Below are 16,210 nucleotides of genomic sequence, written 5' to 3'. Positions count from 1 at the left end.
TCTCCAGAATCATATTTGCCTTTGTGTGAGTTCTTTTAGAAAGTCCCATTGAGAAATGTACGTGAAGAACACAGTGATACATACTCATTGCTTTGGATGTTCCTAGGTTGACCCTGCAAGCAGGAGTCATCAAGGATATAATATCCTTATTATGGGTGTAGTGGTTAAGAGTGGTAGAATTGTAATCTGGGGAACCGGGTTTGTGTACACGCTCCTCCACATGCAGCTGCTGGGTGACCTTGGGCTAGTCACACTTCTTTGAAGTCTCTCAGCCCCACTCACCTCACAGAGTGTTTGTTGTGGGGGAGGAAGGGAAAGGAGACTGTTAGCCGCTTTGAGACTCCTTTGGGTAGTGAAAAGTGGGATATCAAATCCAAACTCTTCTTCTTCTTCTTCTTCCTGCAAGCACAATGCGGATAATCCAGCCTGATATAGCATGTATCTCTACGGAAATCATTCTCAATGGACTGCAGTGGAGGCAAACGTTATGTGGAAAGTTAAGGATGAGAGACTTGCTTTGTTGAAAGGGACACAGGTTCATTCCCGTGCTGTAATTGTGCCCCAATGCTTTGTTTGGAGAACAGGATTGTGACAATTGTTAAAGTGTTGGAAAGGAGAACATGTTGCAAAACTGCTTTCTCATAGCTCTGTAGTGTACTGAAGCACCATGTTTCTCAACTAGATCTACCGTGGTGATCTGTCTCAGATGTGAGTATTTTGATCCACTGTCCATAAATACTGAGGTATTTGGGAGTTTCAAGCTAATCCTAGTCCTAACCCTATGTCTCGGTCCGCCAGTATCTAGATTAAGGGACACTGAGGTCTACACTGTTGCCAACGCAGCCCATTATCTCTTTATTGTTGGGATGTTACATCATAATTACAAGCAGATAAGATAAAAATAAAATATTGTTTATGCATTTAGTTTTTAACACATTTCCAAACTTTAATATTTTATTTTTTAAAAAATCTCTAAGCAGCATACAAAGATACAACATGGAAATTATAAAACAGAATCATAAAAATGAGACGTGACATAAAGACTAGTAGAACTGTATTGCAAAGGCAGACTGAGTCATACCCAGGAGAAGAACATTTGGAATTAATGGACCAAAGATAACCATGCCTATCAGTGGATAGGCCTAATGATGGATTGTTTATCTAACTAACTATGGCTAACACTCAGTACAACCCTCAGTAACAACCAAAGGGTCCAATATTATGGGTTGGGAAAAGTCAAGGCAAAAAGATGTCTTTACAAGATATCTGAAGCAATTGCTGGGTAGTAGACAGTAGGGCATTCCAGAGTGCAAGGGTGATGACAGAAAAATGCTTCTTTTGAGGTCACTGTCCTGTGATATTCTGTAAGGTGCCAATGATCTAAGTGATCTTACAGGTCTGTACAAGGACAGGTAGCCTTTCATGCGACTTGATGCAAATATAAGCGTAGCACTCTCATTAACCTTAGTCGGACTTAACTAACTGAAATCCAAGTACTTTAGTATTACTGAATTGTGGATCAGAACCACCATTCCTAAAAGCATAGGAAAGGGGAGAAGGATGAGACCCATGGTAGATTAACAGTGGAATTGGGTTTCTTCTAGTTAACACTGCTGGAGGTTTTCATAGTTGCTTTTTTTTTTTTTTTTAAATCAGAGCCATAATTTGGCCAGAACAGGATGAGACTGGAATGTGAAATATGCAACAAATATTACTGAAAGAATTCCATTTGGGGTCTTTCAGGTTTTTGTGTTGGTAATTTATCCAGGTTTTTGAATGATGTGTTTGATATAATGGTGTTTATATAAGGTCTAAGGCATTTTCACGACATGCTTTTTATGAAAATGCTTTATGTACAAAGAATAATAGTAATGCAACTTGTGTGTATAAAAATTTCAAATATATTTTGTTTTGTTTAGGCTATTTGTAGGCCAAAATCAGTCCAGGCTTGAAATCCTCAGAATGTTTACTCCAAGGTAGTCCCAGTGAAATTATGAATCACTTCTAAAGCTCTATGAAGTCAACAAAGATACCCCAGAAGGCTTTGATGTGCTTTAGAGGAAAGATGTTTGTTAATCCATGATCAGTCCAGTGATCTGAATAGTCAAAATAAGCAAGTAATGTTCACTTGGACAGTAGATGCACTAAGAATTTAAGAGGGAAACAGCATGTGATCAAATCTTAACCAAAAGCTAGGTATTCTACATTCATGTTGGACAGAATGTTGCCATCAAGGCCACATGTTGAAAGGTCTATTAGCTTGACATTTCATTGGGACTCATTTAAGATAATATTTGACTAATAATACTTGGCTAGCCTAGTGGTTTTCAGATAGAATGCTGGGTTCCTCATAGGTTCATCTAAGTCCCCCAGTGATAAGTCTTGCATTGGTGGAGAAACTTTCTTGAAAGTTCTCTACCATCAATGGTCTTCTCTTACAATGGGTTATATCCAACATTAGTCATGCTCAGAGCAGACCCATAGGAATGGATATACATTACTAACTGGGGTCCATTAATTTCAGTGGGTCTGCTCTGAATACAGCTAATGTTGTCTAGAAAGCACTGCATGGGGAAACATTCAAACTTCTTGTGTAGCTACGGTTAGATATTCTAGAGGTCTGGGCAACAACTCATGCAAACTGATTATGAGACTTAGAGAGTTTCCCAGAAATTGTTGCAGCATGCAATAGGTCATGCAGAAAAAACTTTTTGGAGCTAGAAAGTTTGAAAATATGTGTTCTAAGCCCTAGCGAACACAATAGACCTAGTTATCTTGTTTGATGATAGGCTTTAGCCACCAGCCCTAGTGGCCAAATAACTCTTAATTTTTTTTTAATAAAAAAATGCCTTGTTCTCTTTGTTTCTGAATAGAACCTGGGGTTGTGACAATCTGTCATTTTGCCACCCAGTGCTTTAAGTGGCCTGAGGGATAGTTTTTCCTACTGGTGGGATAAGAGCTATCCCAGTAGGGAGATCAGTTCTTTTTACATTGGGCAAATTGTATATAGGGTCCCTTTTTTTAGATCTTAAGGAACGTTTGTCTTGCAAAGTCCAGTTGTTAACCCAGATGGGACTGAAATACATGTGACCACGCCTTTAAGAAATGGTAGGGGGGGGGAATCTGTTTTATAAAGTATTTGGTTCTTAATGTGAATATCTTGAAATCTGTTAAGGATAATGTCCTGTATTAAACATGTAAAATAATGTTTGTCTAAGTAGCTAACAACAACAACTTCTACTAATAATACAATGAAGCAAAATATTACCCTGAATGGGAGGTTACTCATGTTTGGAGATCTGTTGTAACTCAATAACCAATTTGTTAATGATGTTGTACATTCAATAGAAGTTCTTTGGGAGGAAGCATGGATGTTGGAGGATTTGTATGTCTTTTTTGTGCCAGATGTGTATGTTGTGCCATGTATGTAAGACAAGAATAAACTGCTACTTTCATTCATCCCATCCCAATACAAAGATTTTTTTGCAGATGCATGCCAATCAGCTTTTATTTTCATTTTAAAGAGTGGAACTCAGTGTGAGTTTTTGAGAGACCCTGCCTACTTTCATGCATCACAACAATGCTCAAAAACCCCATGGTGCTTTTCAAGAGTCTGAAGCACCCTACATGCATTATAAATTATTAGCCACTATAAGAACTCTATAAGGTAAAAAGCATTTGTTATATTTTAGCCCTCCATATTGCAGATAGAGGAAACTGAGGCCAAGAAGAAGTGTGCATGCAGTATCTGAAGAAGTGTGCATGCACACGAAAGCTCATACCAAGAACAAACTCAGTTGGTCTCTAAGGTGCTACTGGAAAGAATTTTCTATTTTGTTTTGAGGCCAAGAGGGCATGGTTTGTCTATGCCCACTCAGTGAGTTGATATAAAGAGGTGAGATTCAGACCAGGAGCTCCCTGATCCACAGATCAGCCTCTTAGCCATATGTCTACATCTATGACATCTTAGTTACTTCATGGCATCATCAATGAATAGATGAACAGAGACCTAACATGGTAAGCCCTGGAAGGGACTGGTTGAGAACCAGGAAGATGATGCTAACATTAGTTGCTCCATACAACTAAACAGGCCACTCTGAACATGTGATCTGAATAACTAAAAACTATTTTGTAAGTTCAGCTGGAAAAACAGAGTTACGACTAGAGTTGTTGCCCTCATTTTTCCTTGAACCTTTGAAGGTGATTTGGAAATTGCAACTAATCCAGAACGTGGCAGACGGAGTGGCCTCTGGGGCCATAAAACACTGGTCTTAAAGGATCTACATTGGCTCCCAGTACATTTCTAAGAACATTTCAAAATGTTGGTGCTGAGCTTTAAAGCTCCAAACAGCTTCGGCCCTGAATACCTGAAGAAGTGTCTCCACCCCCATCGTTCAGCCTGGACACAGACTCTGCCTCTGAATCTGAGCCCCCCCCCCCGAAAAGGGTGCCTTAGTGGCTGGCTGCAGAGGACGGAGCTGAACTGCTTCTCTCTGGAAGGCAGCACTGCTGCCACCTGCCGGCTTTTCTCATTGCCTTTGTGGGTGCCCAGCCCCCACAATTATACTATTTTGGGTGCCCAAGCAGCCACGGCCCCCTGAAGTTGGCTCCTATTCTGTCTGGGTTGGAGTTACCATTTATTTATTTAAAATTCATGTCCCTTATCTTCTCAACATCTAGGTTTCAAAACATATTCAAAATGCAAAATTTAAAACATAAGTTAAACTTCAAAAATATAAATTTAAACAAAGAACACCAGGAAATTAATGTGCAAAATTAAATCAGAGGCCATGCACAACTGTTAACATGCCTGAGTAACAGAATGTCAACGAGTGAAATTTCCCTCATAATTGTATACTAGAAAAGGCTGACCCTGTTCAATTTGTGCCACTCACACAGCTGTTAAAGACCCAAGGCACAATTTACTTTGTTTCTGCACTTTCTTGCTGCAAAGAAATATCTTCAGCAGGGAAGACAAACAGAATGCCTCATATTCCTTCCTTCTGACTGTTTAGCAACATTGCCTAATGTTGCTTCCACATTTTACTTTATAACTTTCTTTATAGGTGTTCAATTGACACACACACACACACACACAAACACACACACTGCTACCTCGAGTTACAAACGCCTCAGGTTACAAACGCTTCAGGTTACAAACTCCGCTAACCTGGAAGAGTTACCTCGAGTTGAGAACTTTGCCCCAGGATGGGAATTGTGTGCCGGCGGTGCAGCGGAAGCAAGAGGCTCCATTAGCGAAGGACAGTTTCAGGTTAAGAACGGACCTCCGGAACAAATTAAGTTTGTAACTAGAGGTACCACTCTAGTTTGTAACTAGAGGTGTGTGTGTGTGTGTGTGTGTGTGTGTGTGTGTGTGTATTTCAGGCCAACTACTGCTGCAGGGTGCAAAACAGGGAAATGAATGTGAAGATGAACTAGAAATCATTCAAAATTCTACCCCAAAATTAACTTAGCGTATCTTTAGTTCAGTGTTTCCCAAACTTGGGTCTCCCACTGTTTTCAGACTATAATATCCATCATCCCTGACCACTGGCCTTGCTAGCGAGGTGTGATGGGAGTTGTAGTCCAAAAAAAGCTGCAGACCCAAATTTGAGAAACACTGCTTTAGTTGATGTACTTATAGTTCATTCCAAGCACTGGTACCAGTTCAGACTCTTCCTCTGTCTAGCATAGTAATGTGACTGCAGTTGCTCCCAAGGTTTCAGGTATAGCTCTGTCCCATGACCTAATCCTTTTAACTGAGCCTACCAGGGATCAAGGGGACACAAGTGGCGCTGTGGGTTAAACCACAGATCCTAGGGCTTGCCGATCAGAAGGTCGGTGGTTTGAATCCCCGTGACGGGGTGAGCTCCTGTTGTTTGGTCCCAGCTCCAGCCCACCTAGCAGTTCGAAAGCACGTCAAAGTGCATGTAGATAAATTGGTACCGCTCTGGCAGGAAGGTAAACAGTGTTTCCGTGCGCTGCTCCGGTTCTCCAGAAGTGGCCTAGTCAGGGCCGTCTTAGGCAGATCAGCCGCCGTGGTGCAGCGATCCCTCCGGCGCCCCCGGCGTGCCGCCTCTCCACCTCTGGGTCCACCTCCCTCCCGGGCTGGCCACCCCTTGGGGGGGTGAGTGGGGGATGAGGGGCGTGGCACTGGAGCGGCGCTGGGCTCTGCGCGCCCTTCCAGTGCTCCAGCTGGGGCTCCCCGCGTGGGATGGGAGGCGAGGGCGGCTGGCTCGAAGCCCATGGGGGCGGGGGCGGGTTGGGGAGGGGGCGCACGGTATGCCGGCGGGCTTCCGGGGGTGCCCCTTGGGGGGCCGGCGCTCTGGCGCACCGCGCCAGTAGCCCCTATGGATAAGGCAGGGCTGGGGCTAGTCATGCTGGCCACATGACCTGGAAGCTGTACACCGGCTCCCTCGGCCAGTAAAGCGAGATTAGTGCCGCAACCCCAGAGTCATCCGCGCCTGGACCTAATAGTCAGGGGTTCCTTTACCTTTACCAGGGATCAAGTTTGAGACATTTGACCTGCCCCTAAGCGGTGATCCCTCCACTGTTGTATAATACCTTCCACACAACATTTTCATTTGAAGTTCATTACACTGAGAAGCTAATTGCATCTGTCCCTTGCTGCAAAAAGCAACTTAAAGCGTATGACTCCACTGTGTATCGAAAGGTCCCCTGCACCCCACCCCCCTATTCAAATCTATTAGGACTAAAAGGATATCCTGGGAACGGGAGGCTAAATTATTTACCGAGAGTCATTTAAAAAACCATTGCGTCAATTTGTTTTAATTTTGTGTCCTTCCCCACTGTGCTCTTAGGTAAGTGAAATGCCCAAACTGCTTTAAAGCATGAAGAATCCCATTATCTAGCACAGCGCCCATGCTCTCTTTTTATTCCTCACAATAAATTTAAATGAAATACACATTATCTGAATTGGTAGTTGCTATCAGAGCTGAAAACAAACACATTCACCTTTAATCTTCATGCTATATTACCCTTTTTGCAGTTCATACCCATCATTTGTGGGCTTCCTCGGCAATTGAGACATCTGAAAAATGATGCCTTTCACAGAGTGCGCTTTCTCTCTCTCTGCATGAATTCCAATACCAGGAAAATGTACGAGTTTATAGAAGAAAAGGAAATGCATTCACCAAATGGTGGAAGCTGGTAATGGGTGAACCATAGCTGTCAACTTTTCCCCTTTTCTTGCGAGGAATCCTATTTGGAATAAGGGAATTTCCCTTAAAAAAGGGGAAAAGTTGACAGCTATGAACTCCCCCACCCTGGGCAAATGGTGCTTTCATCCATTAGGGCAACCTATTACAAAGCTGTAGAAGTTAGGAAGCTGCATTTATCCATTGGTCCATCTAGCTCAGCCTTATCTGCATGGACTGGCAACAGTTCTCCAGGGTTATGGCAGGGGGGACATTCCCATCCCTGTGTAGAGGTGCTGGGGGTTTGAAACCCTATTCATGCAAAGCAGATGCTCTCCCACTGAGCTATGCCCCCTCCTCATTCATGCTTCTCTATGGTGACACAAATTCCTCCATTCTGCTATTTAACCCTTCTATGCACGATGATGCCTGAAGCAAATCTGAGCACAGAAGACATAGCAAACTGCCTTACTCTGAGTAAAGGCCCTGAGTCCATTTAGCACAGTACTTTTTTAAATTGATTGTTGGTGGCTGTCCAGAGTTTTGGATAGGGGAACTATATATTCCTAAAATCACTGCATAGTTGATTGGCTAGAGTTGCACAGTTGGCTAGATCATGGTGCTGATAACACCAAGGTTGCAGGTTCGATCCCCAAATGGGACTGCTACATATTCCTGTATTGCAGGGGGGTTGTACTAGATCAGGGGTCAGCAAACTTTTTCAGCAGGTGGCCGGTCCACTGTCCCTCAGGCCTTGTGGGGGCCCGGACTATATTTTTTTTTTTTTTGGGGGGGGGGAATGAAAGAATTCCCATGCCCCACAAATAACCCAGAAATGCATTTTTTATTTTTATTTTTAAAAAGGACACATTCTACTCATGTAAAAACACGCTGATTTCCGGACAGGCTGCGGGCCGGATTTAGAAGGTGTAGTATTCAATATTCTAGCTGACTTGTAGTATTCAATATTCTAGCCAACAAGATTTCTCCCCCCCCCCCCCGGTCTGTGTTGTTAATGAATATTTTTCTATTTTTAATTCAGCAGTCATTTTAATGATCGTCTTTGCTATGTTTTTAGCTTGTTGTGTTTTAGTTGCATCAGCCGCCTTACATCCCAGACTGGGGGAAAAGGTGAACATGACTAAATATAAGAAGAAGAACACTCCCACCTGGAGATTCCAGGGGATGAACCCAGCGCTTTTTGGATGCAAGGCAGATACACCGAGCAAAGTCCCTTCACCCTGCTTCCCCCAGGATAGAGTTGGAGTGATTTGGATCATGTTGAGATAAATTTGGACAAACACAAACCCCTGTTGAGAGCCAGTGTGGTGTAGTGGTTAAGAGCGGTAGACTCGTAATCTGGTGAACCGGGTTCGCATCTCCGCTCCTCCACATGCAGCTGCTGGGTGACCTTGGGCTAGTCACACTTCTTTGAAGTCTCTCAGCCCCACTCACCTCACAGAGTGTTTGTTGTGGGGGAGGAAGGGAAAGGAGCATGTTAGCCACTTTGAGACTCCTTCGGGTAGTGATAAAGCAGGATATTCAATCCAAACTCTTCTTCTTCTTCTGTGTTGCAAAATGTGACAATCTACAAAAATGCAAACGCAACACGCTGGCTAATAACTGTTAGTGAATATATAATCGGTTATGATGTCATTCAAAAATATATGAATAAGCCACTTCAAAATGATGTATATATCATACAACACATCTCACAAAATATACAAGTAACTAGAAGTTGTTATATGTATCAGAATCAAACAAAGAATCAAACGAATCAAAGATTAGCGAGGAAAGCCAAGCCGTCTCTCAAAGGAAGACATCTCTCCGAAGTCTCAAAAGGACAGTATATCTGGAATAGTTCAACTGTTTTGGAATACAGTGGTACCTTGGGTTAAGAACTTAATGCATTCCGGAGGTCCGTTCTTAACCTGAAACTGTTCTTAACCTGAAGCACCACTTTAGCTAATGGGACTTCCCGCTGCCGCCGCGCCACCAGAGCACGATTTCTGTTCTTATCCTGAAGCAAAGTTCTTAACCTGAAGCGTTATTTCTGGGTTAGCAGAGTCTGTAACCTGAAGCGTATGTAACCTGAAGCGTATGTAACCTGAGGTACCACCATACCAAATAATTATCAATGAAATATTCATACTAGTAGGAATCATGCAAGTGATTCGGCGCTCACTGAATAGTGTAGCTGCTGATGCTTACAACACAAATGCATAGGGCATATAACGATGACTATAAAGTTGAGATAAATTTGGAAACAGAAGAGAGGACACAAGAAACAGAGGATGAGGCTACCACCCATGGTGGCTATCTTCTACCTCCACTGTCAGTTAGTAAACCTCTGAATACCAGTTGCTGGGAACCACAAGTGTGTGTGTGCTGTTGTGTTCATATCCTACATGTAGGCTGCCCCCAGGCATCTGGTTGGCCACTGTGAGAACAGGGTGCTGGGCTATGATGGGTCTTTGTCCTGATCCAGAAGGAGTCCTCTCCTCTCCTCTCCTCTTGCATCATGGATAGTTTTCACACATTCAGCTTTGCCAGGTGCTGCTCTTGTTACCATGTTCCTGGTCCATATGTCAGATTTTGTCTGAAAGACCTTTTATTTGCTGGCTCTGTTCATGATAGCTCTGTCATATTATAGGCCCTGAGTGCTCCCCCAGGAGAAGGAATGGCTTGTTTTATTGTTACTTTTGATAAGGCCGTAAAGTCCAGAACTACTGCATTGGCATTTCCTCAACTGATGAGGCAATATACAAAGGTTCGTCATCCGCTCCCTCTGATAAAAGAAAGTGAAATTTAGACATACTTGATTGCCGTGTTCAGGAATTTGATGAAAGGAGCTGAACGCGGCACAGAAATGTGTTGCAGGCAGAAATAAGGGGCATAAACAATAGAGGTTTGTATTGGCCTCTCTGCTTGCCATAACTTATAACTTTAATAGCATCCATTTATCTAAAACCGGCAGTTTCCTTAAAGTTTACCACAGATATACAGCCACTGCTTGGCCTTAAAAATCACAATGACAGAGTCTTTAAAAAGAACAATAGATGTTGCAGACAGCCCAGTGTCTTGGAAAGAAAGGAGGGCGGAAGGAATGGCTTCTCTTTCACAGCTAAAATATGCAGTGAAATATATGTCACTTGTTTATTTGGAGTTACATTCCACCCAGCCCCAAAACCTTAAGCCGAGGAACAGAAAGAAATGGGCCAGAAATCCCTGACCCACCACACAGGAGAGAATTTGGATGAAGCAGAGGTGTTGTAAGAACATAGGCAGGGCCCTGCTGGACTAGGCAACTGTAATCAAGTCCACCATCCTATTCTTACTGGGGCAAACAAGATGCCCATTATGGTTATCCTACAAGCAAAACCTGCCTCCAACAGCTCTCTCCCCACCTGGGATCGCAAGCAATTGGGGTGGGTTGGGGGCGGAACACACACCCTCCAAGTGTATCAATTTTCCAGGGACAGTCCTGGAATTATGAAAGCCATACCAGCTTCTGATTTGATCCCAGAATGTCTCTATTTCCCCTGCCAGTGCCGTTGCCACTGAGCTTGGGAAGGACAGTGACAGTGACTTTGGCTGTGAGAGAGTATCCGGTCACCTCTCTACAGTGCTTTTTTTCTTTAAAAAAATGTTTAGGGTTACTCTCATTTTCCTACTCATATTCAAATGTTGTTGTTTAGTCATTTAGTTGCGTTCGACTCTTCGTGACCCCATGGCCAGGCACTCCTGTCTTCCACTTCCTCCCACAGTTTGGTCAAACTCATGTTGGTAGCTTTGAGAACACTGTCCAGCCATCTCGTCCTCTCATCCCCTTTTCCTTGTGCCCTCAATCTTTCCCAACATCAGGGTCTTTTCCAGGGAATCTTCTCTTCTCATGAGGTGGCCAAAGTATTGGAGCCTCAGCTTCAGGATCTGTCCTTCTAGTGAGCACTCAGGGCTGATTTCCTTCAGAATGGATAGGTTTGATCTTCTTGCAGTCCATGGGACTCTCAAGAGTCTCCTCCAGCACCATAATTCAAAAGCATCAATTCTTTGACGATCAGCCTTCTTTATGGTCCAGCTCTCATCTCATGTTGAAATACTGCCCCTCAATGAGGCCAAACTTAGATTCACAGAATATTTAAGGGTATGCATACCCCTGCATACCCCCAGAAAAAAGCACTGCCTCTCTATGTGCTCTCCAAGGCTGCTGTTCCTCCCTTGGGCAGCTCATAGCAGCTTCCGGAGGGCAGGTGAGGTGGAGGAGAGGCTGCTGCCATGGAGGACCAGCCTTGTGTGATGCGCCAGCTCCGAGGGGCAGGCAGAGGGCAGGGCTGCCCTGGGTGGGAAGAAAGAGAAAACAGAGTGGAGCTCAAGGCACCTTGATTCTTTAAAAAAAATGCTTTGTGCACCTGCACCTTATCTTGCCCCTTTCTAAAATTTATTTATTGATGTTTGGGTAGTTTTCCCCCTTCTAAATCTGCCAAAGAATAAAGCGAAATAAAACAAAACTGGGATTAATGGATGGTGGAAGGTTTGTGCGCTGTGTCTCATTGGTGTAGTGGTGGTGGCACTGATAATTTTCAAAAGCATGCCCACCCTCCATTAACTGATGGAGTCTGGTCGGGGGAAAGGGGAGATAATATTTGGCACGGCCTTAGCAGATCCTAGCGAGTCTGTCAGCCTGGCAGCAACATCCCAGTTTGCATCTCTATTAAATTAGCTCAGCATGGATCACAGGCTCCAAAATGTCAGCTTCTAAAAATCAGGCAGGCATTTAAAATGGTGCCATATCGACAAAGCTGGGAACACGGGGCTGCCTATTGACCCTGGCAGTTGGAATATAATCATACTTCAATCAAGGAGACGGACTTTACTGTAGATTCTTATTATCCAGTCAAAAATGTTTTGAATAAGAATGTATTATCAGAGGTGGGGGGCGAATTAAGAAGTGATAAATAGTGTGCCACAAGCACTCTGCTGTGCTTGGTGGTTATGAAGATAGTCATTTTAGATAGAGAATTAGGTTTCTTTTCTTTTTTTTCGGCGGCGACAAGGGTGGTGCAATTCATGTAAGGCCTCCCGCAGCTGATTGATTCCCTCTGTTTTCCTATGCTAAGTAATATAGGATGAATTATGTATGAGAAATACATACGCTGAATGCTGAGCTGCAGCTTCTTCAAAAGCATAACCTCCAACACTCTTCAGATGAAGGATCATGTATTGCAAAACAACATCAAACCTATGGTTACGTAAAACATAATAAACACACGAGACGTAGCCGGCTCGGCTCTTGCATAGATAAAGTATACTATTCACTGCATCAGATTATAGATTTCAATGGAAATAACTCATAAAGTTCAACGGAAAAAGCAGAAGACCCAGTAGATCAGTTCATTCTCTAATCAGTTCATGCATAAGGTCCATACATGTACTAGTGTCTATTCCACCTGTGTCTGTTCATAAAGTCCAAACAATCCACATGGAGCTTTGTTACAGTTCCACAGAACCCTTTCACAGAGCCTTAAGACAAGGATTTCTGGAATATTGACCTTTTTTCGCCATCCCGGGCTTCATCAGTTGTACAAGTTCATATGTGATGTAACAAGATAGTGGATCTTATGGCATAGTTGAACTTCATGAGTTATTTCCATTGAAATCTATAATATGATGCAGTGAATAGTATACTTTTATTTATGCAAGATTACAGCCGGCTACGTCTCGTGTGTTTATGGATCATGTATTGCAACAACCGCCTAGGTCTGGATGCAGCTTGCTCAGTGGGGTCTGTGACTCTAACGGTCAGTATTGGAGCAAGTGTGTCCTTGGACTACCATTTGTAGTCATTGCCCTATCCACCTTTGCCCAAATGGGACCCAAAGGCATAACAAAAAAAGAATTCCCCATCTCTTAGGGTTGCCATACGTCCGAAATTTCCCAGACATAGCCGGAATACGGCAGTCGGGTATCACTTAAATGTCCTGGAAAATCCAGACATATAAAAACCCATGTTGGAAGTCTTGTTTTGGCAAATTTCCTCAGAAATATCTCAAAACAACTTTGGCTCAACAACTTTCAGCCAAAAAAGCCCAACAACTTTCATGTCTGGATTTTCACTTTTTGAAATACGTCGTATAAGAAGCCACTTTGCACCGTCTCCATTCGCACCCCCATCACAATGGAGGAAGGAAAGGGTTAAGCACAATAGCTGTCTCCTTCTTGATCCTTCCAACATCCCTTTTGCCACACACGATGACATGATGTTTCACATCTGGTTGCGTTAGGCCCGTCATCATTTCTCAGGCGGCCTGTTCAGTTTGACACAACATAATACGACACGTCTGAAATAATATGTCAGAATAGGAAAATGAGAAGAGTAGAACTTCTTGACCTTGGCACACTGGCTGTTCCCGACAGATTTTCAAAAGCAGCCATTTCCCCTTCACCAGCCTCCCATCTAAGGGTTTTTGTTGTTGTTGTTTTGTATCACATACAAGTTAATTTCTGCTTCACATTCCAAGATTAAATTAAGAAAGGCAGGCTTCTTAGGAAACACTGCCTGCAGCAAAGGAAGGAGCCCACAACTATATCAATTCTTTTGCAATGCAAAAACTATAACAATAAAATGCTGTCCAAAGATTATTTTTATCCCAGTAGCTTCAGCAGATTTTCAAAATGCTGCAGCCAACTAAAATCACTGGCTATGATCCAACACATATGTGCAGAGAGTTAAGCACAAAAGGGGTCTTTTCAACAAATATGTAGAGGCCAGCAATTTGGTAGGCGAGAGGGAACATCTTCCACCTGCATAATCTCTCATAATTCCAGAATTAAGGACCATCCAATGGAAACTGATTGACAGGTGATTCAGGACAGATGAAAAGAAGCTCTTTTTCACACAGTGCAGGGATAGGAAATAATTTCCAGCCTTAGGGTCACATTGCCTTCTGAGGGTGAATGGGGTCAGAGCCAAAGATGGGTAGAGCATCAAATGTGAATTTTACCTGCGTACAGTAGGCTAGTTGCCACTACCTCTCTCTCTGCTTCATCCAGGCAAGCAATAGACATTATCAGAATGTAATAACACATCCCAGCCAGGCAAAGACCCTCAAGAATGATGCCGAGCAGAATCAGTTAGAGGGGTGGTTTGAGGAGAATCTGGCAAACTCTGGTTCCTAGTGTAACTCACCTGAGTAGCTTTGAGTGTATCATAACCCAGATTGCACCATGAGTCTACTTCAGAATCTGCAGCCTGTCCTTGTTCCTCCTAGTGATGAAGCAATAAAACTGCTAGCACACTTGCAAAGCTAAGCTGGGTCCAATATGGTTTAAAATTGGATTGGGGTGTTTGTGTTGAGATTCCTGCATTGCAGGGGGTTGGACGACCCTTCCACTTTTACAATTCTACAATTTTCTGCTCTTTTAAACCTTTGGAAATAGGTATTTTAACTGGACACACCCTAGAGCAGTTAGGAGGCAGGGCTGAGCAAATAAGTTTCCCTGGGATTGGTGGGGCTTGAGGATATTCTGTCACTCTCAGGTGTGGAATTGCATGAAGAAAAGTGTGCCTATCACCAATGTTTACTTTCACCACCTTGTAAGAAGTGCCCCTGTCAGGCTGTTTTGTGCCCTAGGCAAGGCTAACTATTTGCTCCCTCCTTTTATTTATTTCATTTATTTTTTTGCTAACTTCAATTTTCAAAAGCAGATGTCTTGTGGGGGAAAAGGAAACGCATAGAACTTGGAACTTCAAACTGCTAAATGTATTTTAAATCGCAAGAAATAAGTAAAGCAATAATATTGAGCTCCAGATGGTGGGTGTTCCCCCCCCCCTTTCTAATCAGCCGTAGCTCACTAGAAAGCGTAATATATTTTCTAAATAAGATTAAATTTAAAATTAAGTGCATTTTCACTATGTGTATAACACATAGCCTCCAATCAACTCTTGTTGTTGTTGTTCAGTCGTGTCCGACTCTTCGTGACCCCATGGACCAGAGCACGCCAGGCACGCCTATCCTTCACTGCCTCTCGTAGTTTGGCCAAACTCATGCCAGTCGCTTCGAGAACACTGTCCAACCATCTCATCCTCTGTCGTCCCCTTCTCCTTGTGCCCTCAATCTTTCCCAACATCAGGGTCTTTTCCAGGAAGTCTTATCTTCTCATGAGGTGGCCAAAGTATTTTCATCTCAGCTTCAGGATCTGTCCTTCCAGTGCGCACTCAGGGCTGATTTCCTTAAGAATGAATAGGTTTGATCTTCTTGCAGTCCATGGGACTCTCAAGAGTCTCCTCCAGCACCATAATTCAAAAGCATCAATTCTTCGGCGATCAGCCTTCTTGATGGTCCAGCTCTCACTTCCATACATTACTACTGGGAAAACCATAGCTTTAACTATACGGACCTTTGTTGGCAAGGTGATGTCTTTGCTTTTAAGATGCTGTCTAGGTTTGTCATTCAACTCTATGGTCCCTCTATTTCACAAATACATAAAACAATTCTAATGTAGAATATTTTTTTTTTAATGGTAAAATTATTCACAATATATAATGAAAGTAAAGTATCACCAGAAATCCATAAGGTAGAACAAAAACTAACGTGTAAAAAGCTGTGTCCCTCGATTTTGTTGTTTCAGTTCTTACCTGTTGTTTCAGTTCTTACCACTATGAGGTCCCAGGACAGGTTGCAGCCATTTAAGTTCCAGTGTTATGTGAGAGAAGCAGGTCAATCTTCTGCTGTCACATAGCAGCAGCCATTTCATCAGGGATACCTTAACTCTTCCCCTCACAACTGGCCATTATTATAACTAAATTCCTATTTGAAGAAGTGTGCATGCACACGAAAGCTCATACCAATAACAAACTTAGTTGGTCTCTAAGGTGCTACTGGAAGGATTTTGTTTGCTTGTTTGTTTCGACTACGGCAGACCAACATGGCTACCTACCTGTAACTATTCTTATAACTGTAACTTTAAGAACTGGTGGCTGAGGTTGCATTCCTCATCTCTTAGTCATTGTCTGCCATGCATTTTAATTGAAGAAAAATAATAATACATGATGC

This window comes from Lacerta agilis, chromosome 11 (assembly GCF_009819535.1).
Source record: "Lacerta agilis isolate rLacAgi1 chromosome 11, rLacAgi1.pri, whole genome shotgun sequence".
Lineage (NCBI taxonomy): Eukaryota > Metazoa > Chordata > Lepidosauria > Squamata > Lacertidae > Lacerta > Lacerta agilis.
This window is presented reverse-complemented; position numbering follows the sequence as displayed.